At 41.2% G+C, this 14,573-nt stretch overlaps 1 protein-coding gene across 5 annotated transcripts in view; it reads left to right on the top strand.

Annotated features, from left to right (window-relative positions):
- Positions 1-14,573, top strand: part of C4H4orf47 (chromosome 4 C4orf47 homolog) — a 91,716-nt gene that overhangs the window by 53,780 nt on the left and 23,363 nt on the right. The gene's annotated exons all lie outside the window — the stretch shown is intronic.

The raw sequence follows: 14,573 nt of genomic DNA, 5'->3' as shown, positions 1-14,573 counted from the left end.
TTCTTGAATCAGCTCATTCAGCTTTATTCTGACTTCTGTACCCCTTTTATATTTTGCAGTGATGGCGTCTGTGTTCACTCACTTTCTTATCACGCTGTTAGAGTTTTCCACTTATATGTGCTATTACCAAAGTTAATTGTGCATGTATGATGTTCTCAAGCATCTCTTGAAGTTTGGCCTCTAAGGTCACTATCTACAGCTCTAATCGGGCAGAGCTGCTTTTTTTTTTTTTTTTTTTTCCCCATGAATGAGTCAATAGTAAGTCAGTGAGAGAGCTTGGAAAGAATAAAATCTGAGGAGAATGTGTGTTTTGGTGTAACATATAATGTTTTCTACACTTGAGGAAAGTTGTTTTTTTTTTTTTATGGTTGTTGTTTCGTATGGCAGAGGATTTACCTCCTTTGGTTCACTCTGCATTTGCCCTTCCTACTACCTGTAGCCTGCATAGAGGCTAGTCTGATGGACAAGAGAGTAGTAAGTGAGATAGGCATGAATCTGTATTTTATTCTTTCATATAATTTATGTTATGGGTAATGTGTTTATCTGTATATGTCAGTATAAAATTGGCTTCCACCCCTTACTCCTTTGACTTGCTGAATGTCCTTATCTGTGTCTACTGATAACATCTATATAGTGAAAGTCCTTCTCAGTAAGATATCTTCGTATCTTGAGTGTGTGGTGTTTTTTTGTTTTGTTTTGTTTTGTTCCCTGAGGACTACGAAAGTTAGCCTTGGAATTTTCTTCTTTGGTATTTGCCCTTTATTCGTGTCTTGCTAGTAGATAGGAGCGTACATTGTGAGGGTTTGTATTGTGTTCTTGTCCAGAATATGCTCTAACAATATGAAAGGCCTTTGAAATATTTTGACCTATGAGTGGAACAAGAGAAATGGCAGTACCTGTCTCAAAACAAACAAACAAACAAACAAAAAAACAAACCTGAGAGAACAGACCCATATCAAAGAGCTTGTGGCTTGACAGCTGCCATGAGCTTGGGAGAGAGGTCAGCTTATGTTAAGGAACATAGGCACTTTTAAAGAAATAGAGCAAGGCAGGTATTTAGTTCAGGGACATATCAATCTTGGTGGCTAAAATATTTTGTATGTTTTAAAGTTTTGAAAAAAACTCTCATTGCTTGTGATCAGTGTGTATGCTCTGATGTGTTCTGACAGTTTTCAATATGTGCCTTCAATATACTGATGCTCTGCTTCCACAGTTCATCCTGCCAGGTTTCATTATGCGTTCAATGTCAGAATTTATTGCTATTTAGTGCTTCAGTTTCTTTTTCCTTCCTCTCCGATACTGGTGTTGAGTGAAAACACTCTAATGTTTGGTACTTTCCCCCTCACCCCTTCTTTTCCTAGTGAATCCTATAATGTCTCTCAGTTTGCAGCTGGGAATGTATAGCATATTAGATGTACTCATTTTAAGAGTTCCTTCTTGTGCAATTTGCCTTTTCTTTTTTCTTGAGTACTGGCAACCTCAAATAATGAATCCTGCAGTCCTCGTTGACAGAAAAGGAACAAGAAATGTAAGAATTTCTATATCAGATTAAACCCATGTTCAGGCTCTCAGTTTCCAGTGCCAAAAACTAGACACTTATATAATAACTGGTTCATTTGAGATGTCTTCCAAATTCCTGATGGTAAGTTATTGGGTTAGATCTTAATATTTAAGCTTACTTTATTTTCGTTATTTCATAAATCCCATTTAAATCCTGCTAAGTGTTCTGACTGCTGGTGAAGTAACTACGGGGTGGTTATCTGATCATCTGGGGACAGTTGTTGGTGAAAACAGCTTCAGATGGCTTAAGTGTCCAGCAGGTTTGTTCTTGGCTCTTTTCTATACTGAGATCTGCTTTTGCACCCCTTCCAAGCTTAATAGATACGTGTAGGTGGAGGGCAGGCATAACCTTTTACTAGGCAGGTAATTGCTCTTAACTGCAGTGGAAGCTATATGCCCAGATGAGACTGAGCTATGGCTTAAAGATTTTTTTTTTCCCTACCTTGTTTAATGGAAGAGTGACTTGCTCTCCAAGGTGCTGCCGTTCCAGACGGCAACTGCTAGATCCCGTTTTATTGATGTGTCGCTGGTTCAGCTTTAAGCCTGTGCACACTCTTTTTCCCATAACTCTCTCTCTCAAAAGGCAATATTATATTGATTGATACGTGTGACATAAGGCTGTTTCCTAGCTTCCTTTCAGTGGCTGCTTTTAAGAAAGCCCTTCACCCATTTACAGAACGTGTATACATTTCTATCTCTCTAAAGTTCTTCTGTTTTTTTTTTTTTTTTTTTCCCCACACTGGACCAAGATGATCAGCTGAGCTGGGCTGAAGCAAAAGCCTTTTTTCCACTTTTTAGAGATATATCCTAAAAGTGAAATAAAGGCTGTTTTCTTCCCCTCTGTTGAGTTTAAAGCATCTTACCCAGAAGAATATTGTTGTGGCACAGGCTTTGCTAAAAATACTGAGCAGCTTTTAAATAAGCAAATCTTGAAATTAAAAGTTCATTTTAATGAAATCTTATGAAACCGAGTAAGATGAACCTCCCAAGTTAATGACAGTACACATTTCAAACAACATACCCAGGTATAACTCTGCTCGTTATTTTGGCTTTCATAATAGTTCTAGCTATGAAAATGGATTTTTGTAAATACATAGTAGTGACATTTTTAGTTTTATTTTCTTGTGCTGTTGAAGCTTCCATGTTTTTATTTTATAATTTATTAAATTTATTTTAATACTTCTTCTTGTTTCATTATAGTATAAAATCATAGCTGTTACAGCTTTGCTTACCTGTAAATACACGTCTTCCGAATTTCATGGCTGTGCCATGAATTTATGCATAGAGTAGCGTTCACTGATTGCTTCGTAGTGTGACTAACCATAACATTTGAAGCTGACTTTTGCTGTCTGTAGATTAGCATTTCATTTGATATTTGTGCCAAATGTTATATTTCTACTCAATGCAATCTAAAAGTGCGCAACTCCATATCTAATTATTTTTACTGAACCAGAAAAAAAAAGAATCCCAGCTGTGTTGACATTACTCCTATCACTCAATTCTTTGAGATCCGTGGAGCGGGGTCACAAATTAGGCATCAGAATAGTAGCAAGATGCGCAAACTCATTGTTGTATGCTATACCACCTCACCAGTTTTGGACAATCAAATCCATGTCAGAATATTGGGTGTCAGCTTCCCTTTTCTCTACCAGTGCATCCCTGCCTTGATGGAAGGAAGTCTTTTCCTGACTAATCACCACGGTGTGTGTTGACAAACAAGTTATAAATAGCATTTCATTTCTCTTTAGTAATAAAAAATACCAAATGTTTGACGCTGATTCATCCTTCTGTAAAATCACGGAATGCTCTGTTGCAGGCTGCAGAGCCAGAATAAACCCTGGTAGAAGCAGAAATGAACAAACTCCTCTGGCTCTGCATTTTAAGCCGGAAGTCTGCTAAACCTCCTGGCCTATCTCAGAGCTTAGTCTCTGTCTGTAATGTGTACCGAACTGAGCCTCTTTTTGTGAAGTTTAGACAGGAGCAGCCTAGGAAACTAAGTGGAGCTTAAAAACTCCCTTGCCCAGGTGGAACAGTCTGCACTCAGACTGGCTCTCCAGGGGTGAAAGGCCAGAAAATTCCCTACTGCGCGGCCTGACTTCTATTTTGAAACACGTGTACATAGGAAATCTACTTATACTAAATGCCAGTTATTTTTAAATGATTTCCCAAACCGTTCATGTACAGTTTGGAGTTATTTCTAAGCCCCTCGTAGGGAGCAGGGATAGTTAACAGAAATTTCGTTGGGATTCAAGCTATTATCAGCTTTTGGCTGGTGGATGTCTAGTACACTAGCAGTACCCTTAATTTTCAATGGCAAAGGAGAAATACTCTTTCATTTTCCTAGCTGGTACAAAAGGATCTCTGTTATTTTCCTCACACCCCTGGCAAAGAGAGGAGTGGGGCTTTGGTACTGTACCCCTCTTCCAGATGTTAGCTGGGAAACCCACGTGAGGTGGAGAAGGGCATTTCTTCAGATCCTCCCTTACCCCCAGCTTTGTGGTTACTGTGAAACAGAGATTTGGCTCAGCTGTCCTCTCATTTTAAGATTTTGTTCATCATTCTCTCATGGCTCTGATACATCTCTCTGCTGATCAGGTACTGAGTAGCCAGCTGCCACTGATGAGCACCTTTTTAAGTTTTCTATCTGTAGGCTCATTAAGCCAGGAACGCACTGTCTGGTATTTCGTTTCTCATTAATTTTTTTAAAAAGGTAATAAATTTGTTCTGAAAGTACTGAAAAAAAATGAAAACAAAGGCTTAAGCCTACTTTCTCCAAGAAGCTTCCTAGTTAGTGAGTGGGGAGTAAGGATCTCATCTAAATTAACAAGCAAATAAGTGGAAAGTAAATTTTTATTGCTGTTATATATTTCAGAACTCTATTTCATAAACTCCTCAGCAAGTTGAAAGAAGAAATTGAAGACTTCTATTCTTAAAGACTTCGGTTTGTTTGTTTGTTTTCATCTTATCTAAAACTTATGCACTGATTTTCTTGTTTGCATTTCATTTTTTTAATTTTTTAAAAAAGGCAAAGGAGGATTTGGAGGCATAACTTGACTGGTGTTAAAAAAAACAAAAACACAAACAAAACAGAACAAAAAACTAAAGACATTTTAAATGGAATGAGATGCTTGCATCACGTTAAGGCATTGAAGTACCACTCAGCTTCATTTTGGAAACTGTTTTGCACAATAACATATACACATTGAATTTCCATCTGTGTTCTTATGATTCCAGCTACCACATTACCTGAAATGTTTCTATCACTGTATTTCTACCGTGCCTCTGTCTGTCTCACAAGGGTTAGACGTTGTTATGACTTGAGAAGAAATTTCTTGTCCTTTATTGCTTTCTTTGTGAGCCTGATGTAATGTCAGCTCGTATCATAACTATGATTCCTGGCCAAAAAGTAAGTTGCAAAACACTTCTCAATTTTCATGCCTAATTACTGCACTTCTCCAATTTCATGCTTCGTTACTTTTATGAGAGCTGAATGTTTTCTGTGAGGATGTTGTGTATGGAACAGGGTTTGTCCTTCTGTGCTGACAGCCAGCAGAAGTTCTGGGGGAGAATGCTAAGGACTGGGACTGCAGGGCGACTGTGAGAAGGGAGTTGTTTTTTTCCTTTTGGCTCATTCAGTCATCAGTGGTTCTGCTCCCTTTAATAGCTAGCATCAAACGTCACCTTCAAATTTGGCAAGCTGATCCCTTACTTGGGTTAAAGTTAAAGCCTGTTTTGGCACTGGGAACCGAAAGAGCTCATTCCAGAAGAGTAAAGCTGGAAAGAAGTTAGCAGGGCTGCATGCCAGGGCAGCAGATCAGTCCAGTATGCTTCATACTGACTCTTAGATATCTAACTTTTCTTAAACACCATAAAGTAGCTGTTAAACAACTATCTGATGTGCTTGCCATTAAGCATAACCTGAACAAATAGCATTTAAAAATTGTTAGATTTATGAAATCTCGTTTATGGTACTTCTTATAGGGCTGCATTCGGGCAAAGAGTTGAAATACTTCATTAGGTGTGTAATGACATGTATCTAGAAGAACCATAACATAATTTTTAAGAGACCCAGTACTACCTTTAATAAAAAGACTCACTTTTTATTTCTAAAATAGTCCCATTTCTTGATTTCTATGACTGTTTGAGTTTAGATGTCATTTCTTTCCTCCCCCCCCACATGATAACTCTGACCTCCTTAATTTTTCCAGAGGGAAGCTTACCATACTCATTAAAGGGATGGCAAAGAGGTATTCCTCCTGTTCTTTCTAAGCCATAGGAGTAAAACGCGAGTTACTACTAGGCTGTTTCTAATGGCTGGTGGCAATCCCTTCAGTTGGGCTCCTCTCTGGTAGTGGCCACAGGGAGGCATGCACGCAGCAGCGTGCACATTGACTTCCAGTTGTCCCGTACACTGCTAACAGCCAGATGTTGTGGCCTTGCCTGTGACCCTGGTAGAAGTGGACGGGAATGCTTTTTGGGGGCCTTATTACTGTTTGTCTGGGACCTTTTGCAGTAGTCGGGGTAGTTTCTTCACCCCAAACATCTTGAGAGGGCAAAGACTGCAGAGTGTTGGCTGTGGTCATGTTTTTTTTGGGTGCATGGGCTGACAACTGGAGGGGTGCCTGCATGTAGGCCAAAGTCAACTTAACAGGATGCCAGTGGTAGCTAACTGTATGTCTCATGCTGCCTTACGTGACACAAGCCAAGCGTTGGCAACACAGAGAAGGCTGGGTGGCTGTCTTTCTGAGGGAAGTAAGGTGATGAAAGGCAGGGGAACAGTCAAAAGAAGTGACAGAGGGAACGTTAGCTTTTTGGGGGCAGGGTATGTTAATCTGTAGTTTGTTAGTTTGTGGAATGGCATTAGTTGTAGATCCTCAGTGGCTGTTGTCTGCCAGCGTTTCAGATATTACCCAGTCAGCTCCTGCTGGGTACATCTTACTAAGGTGTTGCATCTTCTCATCTTCCTCTTTTTGGGGACATGCGTTTTGTCATTGTTATCCTAGTGTCAGTCATGGTATGTGACCTACTGTATGCAGAGTCTAAATTGGGCACAGGATGCTGTGCTATGTTCCTGCTAGGCTAACTTATAGGAATATATGCTGTAATCTTAAAAGTGTGGTCTTTAAAGAAGAGCAACTACAGGCCCGACAGAATTAGCCCTCATCTACTTCTTAACTAAACAAGATTAAAAAGCAAATTATAGGAAGAGGAATATTTGTGTGGACATTACCTGTGCTGCTACTTGAGAAGGAGCTGACTGATCTGCAGCCCTTCACGGGACAAAAATTCTAGACAATTTTGCAAGGTTCAAGACTAGGAACAGATCTACAGTATAATTTGGATTGACTAGAGAAATCCCTCAGGCATGAGGTGGTAACAGTGTTTCTCTAAGAAAAAATGCTTTTTGAAGGGATTAATAAAATATTTCTTTTAGTGCTTACTGGATGATAAGAGAAACCTTGGAGTGGTGAGGTTTCTGCGAACTTCCATGAAGATCAAGGGCATGTGTCTAAGTGTGTTTGTGTGTTTTCTCCCTGTGGAAGCAAGCCTGTGTATGTTTTCCTCTTTCTGATTTATTTTTGTTGGTAAAAGTTTATATCTGGAAAAATATGAGAACTGAAGTGTCAAGGAAAGAACGGTGATTTCTTGGTAAACGCCTGTGTCTGTATGACAGCGATTTGTACTTCATTCATTAGCTACAGCCTTCCTCTAGATGATTTTTAAATAGGATTTTTTTTTTTCTTGGTTGTTTCCATATAATTTTTTTAAAAGTATTATCCTACCTCAGACATTAAGAATGGCCTCCATGGTAAATAACAGGTTGAAAAATTCTGCTGCTAGCTACAGAGTGCCTTTATGGAAGAGGGAAGCAAGGCAGGAAGCAAAACTGCCCATCCTGTATGGGGCTCCTGATTTTCTTCTGAATTTTCTCCCAGTTTTGATATGTCTGCAGTCTCCCAAGAGATGAGACTTTGTACACAAACAAAGGATGAGCTCACAAGTAAGGACAACAATACAACTCTTTGGGGTCCAAGTGCCATTAAAAAAAAAAATCAATTGTCATCTTACGTTCCATAAACAACCGTATTTTATATCTGTTTTTGTTTCGTCCTGTGGCTCGGGTTTAGCATTATAGCAGCAGTTGCTATGGCAGAGTTGGCTGTGTTTACCGGGTCATGACAAACAGCAACAGCTGAAAGACAAATACGGCACTCAGTTTTAAGTATAAGGTGGGACGAGAGCCAGAGATCAGCAGCCTCAGATTGTAGCTAGCCACAAAGCTGGATCCTACAGTCCTGACGTGTCCTGTGCTTACTTGGGCTTAATGCTAAAATTAAGCTCATACATGAACTATTTTCCTAGTTTTAATCTTGGTTTCTTTCTGCATGTTGAAAGGACACCATTAACTTGTGCACAGGCATTAGTTTCTTAACAGCAAGAGAAAATAGCAAATGAATTTAATTATGCATCTGACACCTTGCCCTGGTTGTCCCTTTTTCCTTGCCTTTATTCAGTGAATTTAGGAGCAAGTGTACAGCTTTCAGAAAATGGTTGAAAAAAATGGCTTTATTGTGAGAGAGGATTTAACTGTATTGGGGGCAAACCCAACAGAAACATAACTATGACAAACATCTCAGTTTTATTGAAGAGTAATTACTGCATCTGAAATGGCTAATGTGGAAACTGTCGGGTGCATATACACAAACACAGTCTTAAAACTAGCATTTATACATCCACTATTGCTGTACACTGGTACGTGGGGAGTTACAATTCATACTGTAGTTGAGAAGTTTAGCTCTTGAAGTTTTTTAGTAGTGTAGAAATCCAGGACAGAAATTGAGGGTAATCTTTCCATAGGGATTACCCTCAAAGGAAAATTCTCTCTCTACAATGTGAAGACAGGTAAATCAGTATATAGAGCAAGTGCCTTGAAATGCGAGTAAATCCCTTCTTCCTCACAATCCTTCCACCCTCCCAATAAAAAACATCAAAGTTCAGAAAATTCAAAAACACAAAGTGTCCCTGGAAGTTGGATTCTCCTCTTGCCTGCCCATCGCATCTCAGCGATTTTCTGTTTTGCATTTTCCAGACCTTAAAAATGACTTGCCAAAGTTTTCTCACGTGAGACAATGTCAGGATGTTTTACCTCAGCACCTTCTAACCAACATTAATCACATGCTGCGTAAGCTGTTAGTTAGCATGTATTTTATGGCCTGATGCAGGAGTCATCTTCCATCTGTGGAAGTTTTGGGTTTTAGGTAACGATGACCAAGATGCTTGGTCAGGTTAATGGTTTGGCTTGATGATCCTGAAGGTCTCTTCCAACCTAGATGACTCTATGGTAGTATGCTGCAGGTAATGCCCTTGGACATCTGGATTAGGCGATGCAAGAGGCAGAGCGTAACCCCTTGAATGGGTTAAAACAGATTTCTCATGTCTTCCAGTTGTAAAATGTCTCCTACTTCCATGCCTTGCTGTCTTTCCTTCAGCAATCCTCTCGGGGTCAATAGGAGGAGGAGGAGTGGTAGAACAGGAGGGAGCAGTGGCTGAGGCCGCCCTTCCAGGCGGGCAGTAGGAGGCCTGCAAAGCCTGGAGGATCTCAGTTGGGTTGTCTTATCTTGAGGTTGCTACAGCAGTTTGTCTGCCCCTGTTGGTCTCGCTGTCTTTTCTGTCTAGCCTGATCTGACTTTAACAGTTGCCTTTCTAAGGCTTTCCTGGGCAAGATCATTAGTGGAGGCACTGGGTACGTGTGGTGAAGGAAGTGGACGGGACACACTACGTTAACTAGGCCAAGTATCCTATCTGTAGGGCTTCCAGCAGGGCTCCCTGCTCATCTGCCTTCCCTTCCCAAATGTACTGCTCTTTCTCTATGGGTAATCACCTCATCACCCCCCTTTTGGGTGTTTTTTTTTTTTTTTTTTTTTTTCCTAAGGCTTACTTAAAGGCACAGATGTTTGAGAAATGCAGGTTACCTGAGGTACAGTATGTGCCTGTGAAAATATGTCTGTGAGTGGCACAGCTTAATCTAGTGACTTTTATCTGTATTTTATCTGTATTGCGGTGATGGTTCAGACCTTAAAGGATAGGTCAGCTGCAGGGGGCTGATTTCGGGCTCAAACTGCTCAGTTTGTGACCATGCAATGATAAGGGAGCAAAGAAAGAGCCTGTTGCAAAAAATGAGGAGGTCTTGCATAGTAAGCAGTGCTTTAGGTTGCTGCCATGTATCAGTGATTTGTGCTACTGGAAAGTCAGCCTTTTTTTTAACAGCTTAAAACCCATTGGTTTTATAATTAAAACTGTAATGATTAGAAGTTGTTATTGGATGCTGGCATAGGTTCAGGCTAATACTTTTCTCTCTTCTTAGAGCTCCCTTTGACTTAAATGGTCTTTAGCAGTCTGCTCGCTTCAGAACATAGGTATGGGTTGGTTGGTGGCTAGCAAAATGTGTCGCTTTTTTTTTTTTTTTTTTGGTGTCCTAGATGTTTCCCTGTGGTCTTGGTGGGATATGACTTCAGTACTTCAGATTGTGTGTAGTGTTGCTTTGAGCCTTATACCTCAGAGCTGGCTCTGCTGGTAGCAGGTGAAGAGCATCTATAAATAGTGCACAGAGCTCTTCAATGGCATGTACGTGTTGCCCTCTACTACCTTAGGCATTTTGAATGCATGAATTTGTTCTCTTCTGTGGTTTAAGGGGGGAAGGGCTGATGCTCACCTGTTCAAGTATTTCCCGTTACATGTAGAAAAACACCTATCTATAACAGATGAATCAGTGGTAGTGTAAGAAAAGCCTTTAGCAGGTCCTGAGCCAAGGCAGTATTTGTACATGTTTCATGTTACAGTTGCGAGCGATAACCCCAGACTGGGAGCTGAGAAGCATGAGCTGGGGCATTGCATGCTCTGGGTTTATCTGGCAAATTGCTGCTGCCATGTGTCCCCCCCTAGAACAACGTGTTCGGGCCCCCAGTGCTTCATGTCTGCAGAGCAGGTTTCAGCTGCACGCTCAGCTTGGTCCTAGTGGGGGTAAAGCATTGAGAGTCACTGCGTGCAACTGTGGTAATTCTTCATTGGTGGAAACAGAAATAATGACATTATTCCAGGGTTATTTTTTAAAATGGATCACTTCTTTTTTTTTTCTTCTGATGAATGGAAAATGTAGGAGGATTGCTGTGCTATGCATGTATGTGGGTGATGAAATCATGGCTTCAAAGTTTATTCATGTTGGCAGCAAGAAACAAATTGTTGAGCATGTCTTCTGAGGATAAACCTAGCAACGCATTTCTGGTCGTCAGTCAACACTTTTTTTCTTCTTCTTCTTCCCCCTGTGGTGTCACTTGTGATGTAATGCCACTGCTGCAGCGGAATCCTCCATGCACTAGCTCTGCAATTAGATGTGACGTCCCCGTGCAAGGGCTGCTCGGCATTAGAGCTATTTTAGCACGCATGCTTTCTACTTTCTGGTAGTATTAAATAGTGCGTTACAGAGCTTTGCTCCTTCCCTATGACTCTTGAAGAAACAATTTAAATATAATACTAGAAGGCACAACTCTGTAGTGCTTTATTTTATATATGGCATTCATATCGATGCAAATGAAACAAGAGTTGGGAATTATGGGTGCAGAGCTGCTAATGAATTGAGGTGCCCAATATTACAACCAACAAGATTAAACCAAAAATCACACCTGCAGTATTTTTCAGGCTCTTCCATGGTTTCATCACTGCACATTAACCTGGAAACTTCTGTTTTTCTTTTTCTGTTTTGGAGTGACAAAAATACATGAATAAGAGACCATATGTCACCAGCATTGCTTTCTTTGGCCCAAGTAGCATCTGATTCAAAGAAGTGCAAGCAGGATTTCACTCAGTTTTCTGTTTCCATTTCAGTGAATGTTATCATATTCTGGGTAGATAAATAGAAAAAATACTAGTAATTTTCAAAGGAATGTGATTTCACACTAATAATGAGAATGATAAATACTACTGAGCAATTTTGGCTAGGACTTAAAGACTTAATGATCACACTAATTGGGGCTGATGAAACTAAAAAGTGCTTTTTTTTTTTTTTTCATCCAGTCAAATAAATAGCATGGTGTTTGATACCTGTAGATCTGAAGAAGACCTTCTTAGATATCTCCCCTGTTTACCGTATGTGGATGAGGCACCAATTGCTACCTATCAGTCTGGCAACTGCTGGCTCTGTAAAATGGGTAGATTCAGGTTTGGATCTGATTGATACTTACTGGAGGTAACAAGGGATTATGCTGTATAAACGTACTGAAAGGGCCAATAATTCAATTATTAAACATGCTGTTGCAGCTTTGGAGGCACATAACATTTGACTCTAGGTTAACTTGCCAGTTAGATACTAGAGAAGGGTTCCTACTGTCTGCTGTGCCCTGTAGTGGGGGCAGTTACAGAAGTGGTTTCTGGTCTCTGTCAGTACTCATAGCTTTTGATATAACAAAACCAACACAACCCAGACATTCAGTTGCTTCAGTGCTCCTTTCTTGTGCAATTTTCTTTCCAAACTAACATAGAAATTGTATTACCAATACAATCTTGAGGAAAATTCAGGATCTATTGACTTCAATGGAGTTTGCTGTTAACTGGAGCAAAGCCAGGGTCTCCCTTACAGCATTTATAGTTACATGGTGAATATACTTAGCAGTGACCTGAGGTCCTTCTAGAGCTGCTTACTTCATAATTCTAGCTTCATGTTAGCATTGCTTTTTCGAACCTACAGGAAGCACCTTGTGTTCCTGCCACAGTTCTGTTCATCAGCAGTTAAAAGTCAGCTAGTAAATGCCAGGCGTTGCAGAACGACGACGTGCTCCGCTTGGCACAGGCAACAGAATGTTAAAACTGCGGGGGTGACCCTTTGCTTGGGCTGGGGTATATCATTACCTTGAAATGCTCGTGCATTGCTCTCCCTGGTTTGTTGGTGTCTTGTGGCGGCGTTTGGTTTTGTTTTGAAGTGGCCTTTGCCTCCTGTCGAGGTGATGAACAGCAGGCGGACTGCTTGCTAAAGGGTAGGCAAAGCAATCTGTTGCTTCTTGGGAAAGCTCTCGTTACGTGACCTATGTATCCGTAAGGCAGCACAGCTGTGCAACAATCCACGTGTTGTCCTTAAATTTTTTGTCAGTTTACTCTTTCTGACTAAAACATTAACACTACTGTTTTTCCTGGTGTCAATGACTTGCTATTCTTATTACAATGATTTATCTATTCCTTTTTTTCTTCCTTTCTTATTAAGTTACAATCAGCAAAGAGGATGCTACTTCAATCCTTAACCACTCAGACCCTTAACCATACAGAAATTTTCTGTGTATTTACACTGTTTAGTAATCCTTAGCATTGCTTTTTTTTTTTTTTTGGGGGGGGGGGGGGGGGTTGATAGGGCATCTGTAAGAATTAGTGTGACTATACCAACCAGTTTTTGTGCTTCCTGCCTTTACTTAATATTAGGCTACCTCTTACAGGAAAACAAACAAACAAACGAAAAACAACAAAACCACTTTGTTAAAGCACAGTATTTGCTACTCCTTAGTTTGTACAGGTCTATGGTGCAAGGCAGTGCTTCAGTGACAGCCCACAGTGATTCACACAGTGAGAAAAGGACAAACCATATGACATTCGCTTGTATAATCAATCCACTGTTAGTTTATAGAGCTGTAAGAAGACACACATGCAGTGGGTTTAAGCTAACCTAGCACTGGAAGGACATGTTTACCTCAGAGGTAATAGTTCTAGCTAAATTAGGCCTTGTCCAGATTGAAATCACTCCCAGCAGAGGCAGTGTTTGTGCTGACAGAGGAGTTCCTGTGCTGGTGCTTTAACAGCCTAGCTAGTGGAAAGACAAAACCATGTATGTCAGGCCTGAAGAAATAGGTCATTCATGTCAGGATGCAGCTTGCTGTTCTGCTGCGTTCTTCAGAGGTAGAAGTGCAGCACAGCTGGGAGGAAACAAGCCAGCAGTGGAGGCCAGTGTGAGCTGGAGAACCAGGACCAAGGCACTACCTGAGGCACCGCTAATAGCTGCGTGACTGCTCAGGGAAAGAAAGGCTGCTGCCTGCTTGCTTCACTTCTTTGTGTTTTGTCTTTGGCAAAGAGATACTTGCTGTTTGAACAGAGGTGTTAATTTGGGAAAGGTCAGTGTTGCAGGCAGAGTCCCAAGCATTAGATGCTCCCCCAAACCTGTATGTTCCTTAAATCTTAATGCTATGCTGTTACTACAGAGGAGTTCATGGGATCATTGAATATTCAAGTTGGAAGGGATCTACAAGGGTCATCGAGTCCAACTCCTGGCTCCGCATAAAACCACCTAAAAATCAGACCATGTGTCTGAGATCATTGTCCAAACACTTCTTGAACTCTGTCAGGCTTGGTGCTGTGAGCACTGCCCAGTGCCCGACCACCCTCTGGGTGAAGAACCTTTCCCTAACACCCAGCCTGACCCTCCCCTGTCCCAGCTCCGTGCCATTCCTGCGGGTCCTGTTGCTGTCCCCAGAGAGCAGAGCTCAGCGCCTGCCCCTCCGGACCCCTCGTGAGGGAGCTGCAGGCCGCCATGAGGCCTCCCCTCGGCCTGCTCTGCTCTGAACAAACTGAGCGACCTCAGCCACTCCTCATGCATCTTGCCCTCTAGGCCCTTCACCATCTTCATAGCCCTCCTTTGGACACTAACAGTTTGTTCTTCTGACTGTGGGGCCCAAAACTGCACACAGTACTTGAGGTGGGGCTGCACCAACACAGAGTTCTTGTTTTGCTCTTAAGGAAAGGCTTAGGGTGTGGGAACTTTTGCTAGATACACAGGACTTCAGTTGTGTATTTCACCTTTGTGCTTCAGGAGTGGAGGACAGCTCTGGCAACAGAGGAATTCTCTCTGATTAACATTGTGAAAAAACAAAAAGCCCAGAGTGTTGCTTTTGGGTTCAAGAGTTTTAGGGATGACGCTAAAGTGGACTGACAGGGAACAGTGTGGACAATACTAGTTGCTCATATATATAACCTGTGTGCAC

The sequence above is a fragment of the Cygnus olor genome, chromosome 4 (genome assembly GCF_009769625.2).
Source record: "Cygnus olor isolate bCygOlo1 chromosome 4, bCygOlo1.pri.v2, whole genome shotgun sequence".
In the NCBI taxonomy this organism is placed as follows: Eukaryota; Metazoa; Chordata; class Aves; order Anseriformes; family Anatidae; genus Cygnus; species Cygnus olor.
The sequence above is the reverse complement of the archived record's forward strand: the minus strand, read 5'-3'. Positions and strand labels throughout refer to the sequence as shown.